The sequence below is a fragment of the Neovison vison genome, chromosome 11, assembly GCF_020171115.1.
Source record: "Neovison vison isolate M4711 chromosome 11, ASM_NN_V1, whole genome shotgun sequence".
Classification (NCBI taxonomy): domain Eukaryota; kingdom Metazoa; phylum Chordata; class Mammalia; order Carnivora; family Mustelidae; genus Neogale; species Neogale vison.
This window is the reverse complement of record NC_058101.1, coordinates 86287070-86293069: the sequence shown is the minus strand read 5'-3', so window position 1 is coordinate 86293069 and position 6000 is coordinate 86287070.

Here is a 6000-nt window from a genome sequence, read left to right as displayed (position 1 = left end):
GATTGACAAAGAAAAGTGGCTCTGTGTTTCTCCTAGGAACACATATATAGATAGAGTCCTCTAAGTATTTTAACAGCTCGATATAAAGGGACAACACTGAGGCAGAGAATGTGGGATATAACTGCTTTACATGTTTATTTTTTTAATCTATTAATTTTTTAAATTAACATATGATGTATTATTTGCCCCAGGGGTACAGGTGTGTGAATCGTCAGGCTGACACACTTCACAGCACTCACCATTTCACATACCCTCCCCAATAAATGTTTATTTTTGTGCCACTGACTCTTGACTCCTGAGTTGGAAGAGGCAAAGAGAAGAAAATATTAAGAAATCTCATAGCATTGATCCTCCCATGCCGTATGAGGGACTTTTTCTATTGCTGTGTAAATAGCAATAAATAGTCACAGGACAGGCAGGTACTCAGAATAGTCCTTTATTCCCATACTGACTGTTGGGATGAGATCCACCCTCCTGCACCACTGTGAAGCCTCCAAGAAAAAAAGATGCTAACATTCAAGTTCAGTGTTTCCTGGCTTAGACTGCAGCCATGTAAGCCAAATTTTCTGTAACAAATTCTAATCTTGAGTGCCTATTCATCATGTCTATGTGTGTGTATTTATACGTATGGTATATGTGTGTATATATGTATAGAGCCTCCTGCCCAACCTAGCTTTTAGTCAGTCACTGGCACTCCCTCCCCGTCCTCTGCATTGTCTGAGAATTGACAGCAGGAGTTCTTAAATGAAACTATTTCACGCACACAATGCAAAGCCTTGAAGTCCCTGTGTGTCTGTGTCTGCTTTTGTCAAGGGGAACAGAGCATGTTTGTAAACATGCAGCATGGAAAGGAGATCCGGCAGTGACAGCAAGCCTGTGGCCCACCAGTTTCCTGTTTGTCTCTGACATTATGTTACCCCTGACAACGAAGGGGGAAAATAATCTCCAAGAGAACGGCACTTCTTTTCCTTATTATAAGTTCAGAGTTTGGCGAGTAGAAGAAATTAAAACTGTCTAACTGCCTTTTTAATTGCCAAAAGCTTGTATGTCCCTGTTCCCCTTTTCACGAGCCTTCCCCCTTTCTTCTCTTTCAAAACAGGAGAAAAAGCAATAGAAATAGACACCAAGACAGAGATAGACCGATGGATGGACAGAAAGAGGGATGGAGAGAGGGAGTCATGTTTCAGTATTTTGATCTGCTGAAAACTATAACGCAGGAAAAGCTTGATAAAGATCAAACAATACCTGCAGAGCTACAGTGAATAAACTTCATTTTAAATCATAGAAAGTGACACAGCTGGATAGATCAATGTATCTGGGATGACTTCTTTTATCATATAAACGCAGGTCACATAAATCCATTCGTTCACTCAGTTGGCACTTGCTGCATTGAAAGTATTATGCTGGATGTGTACATTCTTACTTTACCCCTTTTTTTAAATTTTTAATTTTTTTATTAACATATAATGTGTTATTAGCCCCAGGGTACAGGTCTGTGAATCTCCAGGTTTACACACTTCATAGCACATACTTTCCCTAATGTTCATAACCCAACCCCCCTCCCTCCGGCAGCCCTCAGTTTGTTTTGTGAGATTAAGAGTCTCTTATGGTTTGTCTCCCTCCGGATCCCATCTTGTTTCATTTATTCTTTTCCTTTCCCCCCAAAATCCCCCCCATTGCCTCTCAACTTCCTCATATGAGGGAGATCATATGATAATTGTCTTTCTCTGATTGACTTATTTCACTAAGCATAATACCCTCTAGTTCCATCCATGTCATCGCAAATGGCAAGACTGCATTTCTTTTGAAGGCTGCATAGTATTCCATTGTATATACATACCACCTCTTCTTTATCCATTCATCTGTTGGTGGACATCTAGGTTCTTTCCATAGTTTGGCTATTGTGGACATTGCTGCTATCCAGATGGCCAAAAGACACATGAAAAAGTGCTCCACATCACTCCACTGATGCTCCGCATCAGGGAAATACAAATCAAAACCACAATGAGACAACACCTCACACCAGTCAGAATGGCTCAGATTAACAAGTCAGGAAACAACAGATGCTGGTGAGGATGCGGAGAAAGGGGAACCCTCCTACACTGTTGGTGGGAATGCAAGCTGGTGCAGCCACTCTGGAAAACAGCATGGAGGTTCCTCAAAAAAATGAAAATAGAGCTACCTTATGACCCAGCAATAGCACTACTGGATATTTACCCTAAAGATACAAATGTAGCGATCCGACGGGGCACTTTTCCCCTTTTTAAGTAGAGTTGAACCCACTTAAATCAGAACAAAACAGGACACTGAGAAGGTGAGGTAACTTGTCCTTGATCATGTTATGGTGGATCCAAGACCTGTTCTGTTTGATCTCAAAGCCGCCGTGCTCCTGACACTGTGCATTCTCTCCATATTGAGGGGACTAGTGTCCAAACTAGTGCAGAGATAAAATGATAGGGATTTTGAGAGGAATGCACTAAAATTAGGAAATTATCATTAAGAAAATGAGCAATTAAGTACCTACCTCCCTTGTTCACTGTTCTTTTAATGAGCAACAGGCTAAAAAAAAATTTAAAAGGAAGAAAGAAAGAAAAGTTAGAGACTGCTGACTAACAGTGATCTTTCAGAATCTAGCACATAGATTGGTGCAAATTGGAGAGTACCTAGTAAAAATAATTATCAGACCCATTTTTAGGTTTATATTCATGTCACATAAACTAGGGAACAAAATCTTCTTTTGGAGTAGTGATTTTCAGGCCACTGTGTCAGAAACTTTGCATTTTGCATCCCATGGAAGTCATTTCTTACTGCTACTTGACTGCTAAAAAGATATCATCTCCATACCAATTTTAGTATATGCCTTCTCATTGTCATAAGTCTTCAATATTACCTTAGATATTCAGACTTTTGATAACTATTTGTACTTTTTTTTTCACCGTCTCCAGAATACCTTCATATTCTGAAAAGTGTTCAGATTTCTCATTATACTAGCCAAACATTTAAACAGTCTATAAACTAATTGGCCTTTTGTTCTACAACCTCAGCTGTAGGTCATGCCTTTTAAATCTTATACATTATTGAAAATTTGATTTGGGGGAAACTATCCTTACATTAGAATCCACTAAACTTTAAAAAAAAATAACTTCTGTTTAGAAAAATCTTTCCTTAATATTAACATTGCCATTCATACTTCATATTGCTGTAGTACGTATATTACTAAAATCAACTCACAGGGTTGCCTGTGTGGATCAGTCGGTTAAGCATCTGCCTTCAGCTCAGGTCATGATCCTGGGATCGAGGATCATGGGTCCTGGGATCAAAAGCCCCATAGGTCTCCCTCTCCCTCTGTGTGCTCACTCTCTCCCTCTCTGCTTCTCCCTCGAATAAATACATAAACAAATCTTAAAAAAAAGAAAATCAAAACTCATTATTAATTACTTATTACATGGAGAAAGGATGCCTGTCAGAACGTATCTTAATTTCTACTCCTATCAGTACTCTAAATTTTACATAATCTTTAGTTTCTTTAATTTGTTAAATTTAGCGGAGACAAATTTATTACGATTTAGCTCCCTTACTTATACAGGCTTCTTGCCAGAAGAAGCCCTAGCAATGTTTATAAGGTCATAACAATTTTTGTGAAATTCACAATGGTTAAGATATTTTAACTGAAATTGATTAAGACTGTTGTCTCTTTCTATCTTCACTCCCCCATCCATGTCAGGCTGTATTGGAGTGGCCACAAACATGTGTGGAATCTGGCTAAAGAGTAGTTAGTTTAGGGATACTTTGGGTTTAGTGGGATACTTTTATGTGGTTCACAGTCACTTTCCTATACAGGTATAGTAATTGCTAACTGACTGGTTAGAAATGGGCAGGAATTTGGTTTTGCTATCTACTAAGTGACAGTATAAATTAAATTACCTATTCCCTTTCCTCTGGTCTCTTTGGTTATACATTTTGCTAAGTGAGAAAAAAAAATAGACAAAAAGAGACATACCACAAATAATATGCAACAATTATACAGTATATATCTCGACTTGGGACAGACTTCCAACTTTTCTGTGGTTTAATTTCAAAAATCATGTGATGCCACAGATAGATGCTTCACAGGGAAATTCAGAGCGTTGGTTATATAATACCAGTAAAAGGGCCTGGAAGAAAAATGGCCCCTACGAGTGAGGTGGTATTAGACATGATGTGTCCTGAGCAAATGGGATTATTCCAGAATGGCTGCAGTCTCTTAGTTTCATGAATAATCCTTTAAAAGCAAAGAGATAAATGCCTGAGGTTAAGTTACAGCTTGATGAAATACTTAAAATGACCAAAGTTGGAATTCAGACATTGTTGTATTTGAGAGATACGAAACAGCTACAACTACCATTTCTTACCCTTGTCCAGAATAATGTCTTATTATTCCATCCTCTCTCTGTAAATTGGAGCTTATTAGGCTGAGCAACTTTTTGTATAAGTTCTAAGGGCATAACACGGTGGCTGCCACTAGATAAAAGGGGTCCTGAATATGTTTTCATGCACCACTGGCCATGGGCTTAAATTTTTAGTTATTTCTATTTCTTTCTTACCTACCCAATGCCATTGTTAAAATAACAAAACACTGAAGTTAACATTTTAAACATTTACTCATTTACTTATAAAATGGCAATGCTGAGAACAAATGTCAAAGGAGTAAAAAATTTTAATACACTTTAAATCTCATCAACCATTGCAAATTTAAATCCTGTTCTAACTCATTCAGGGCATTTTTCTAAATTCAAAGTCATTCAAAGACACACTATGGACTCCCAGTACTTTGGTGTGTTGGAACAACTTTGAGAGAAATCGCTCTCACAGAAAACAGACTCAGAACTTCCTTGGGAGGTTTTGAAGTGCCCTCACAGCTGACCAGAGACAAGGCGTTACATTGCCTCCTTAGGACTTCTGATTAGTTCTTCGCTCTCCTGGCCAGGGGATTCCAGATCTTTACATCTTTCTTCTCCATGTGGTCCAAGGTGGAAAAGACATACCCACCTCAGTATATATCTTTTCAGGAGGCAGCACTGCCCAGATTACCCAAACATCTCAGGGACTTTCTGGCATAGAGTTTTTTCTTCTTCTTCTTCTTCTTCTTCTTCTTTTTTTTTTTTTTTTTTTTTTCTGATTTCTCTACTTTTCTAAGAGATTCTGTCCTTTACAATGACTAATGGGAATAAAAGCTAATATGCACTGAACTACCTTCTTTTACAAACTCTTCAAGCTCTTTCTTTTTATAATGATTTTTTCCAGAAGCTTCTGGCACTCACTTACTTCTTAAAGGGACCCTGGATTTTTATCATAGCCTTTATTTTTAAAATTGACTTGAATAGCGTACTCAAGTTTTGAAGAGTTTATAGGAGTTTCCTCTCTTAACTAAAGAGCCCTTAGTCTAAAGAAAAACTCAAATACTGAGATTTTCTTGATAAGCAGAAAAATCATATTGCTGGAAAGTGTTTCAATTCTACTGATAATGCAACTCATTCCCTGCAAAATAAAATGAATATTCCTACAGATATTCTGTTATGAAAATAGGTACCCTTTTGTCTCTCTTGGTAAGCGCACCTTGTTCTAACAGTTCTTGTAAGAAAAAGGCAGCTACACGTATAGGTACAATTTTCTTTGATGCAAATTTCTCTTCTATTACTTTCCTTACCGCCCATTTGCCATTATGTGCTGCTTTATGAAGCACCTGTGACAAGGTTAACTTTATTTCTCCAAATAAATAGGGTCATTTATTCTAGTTCTGCTCCAATAGCTTGAGAAGTTCCCATTAAACACCTAGGTATCTTCCCAATTAAAGCAAATGCTAAACTCTTAAAGACCCATTGGAAAATTCCTCTGATGTTTCACACAGTTGCCAAATCAGCAGTGAAGGCTTCTGTTTAAGCTTCCTTAAACTACAAAGGCATTTCTTCGACTCTGAGCCAGGTATTTAGCTGGTGTAACTTTTGCAAAGAATTCCAGGAG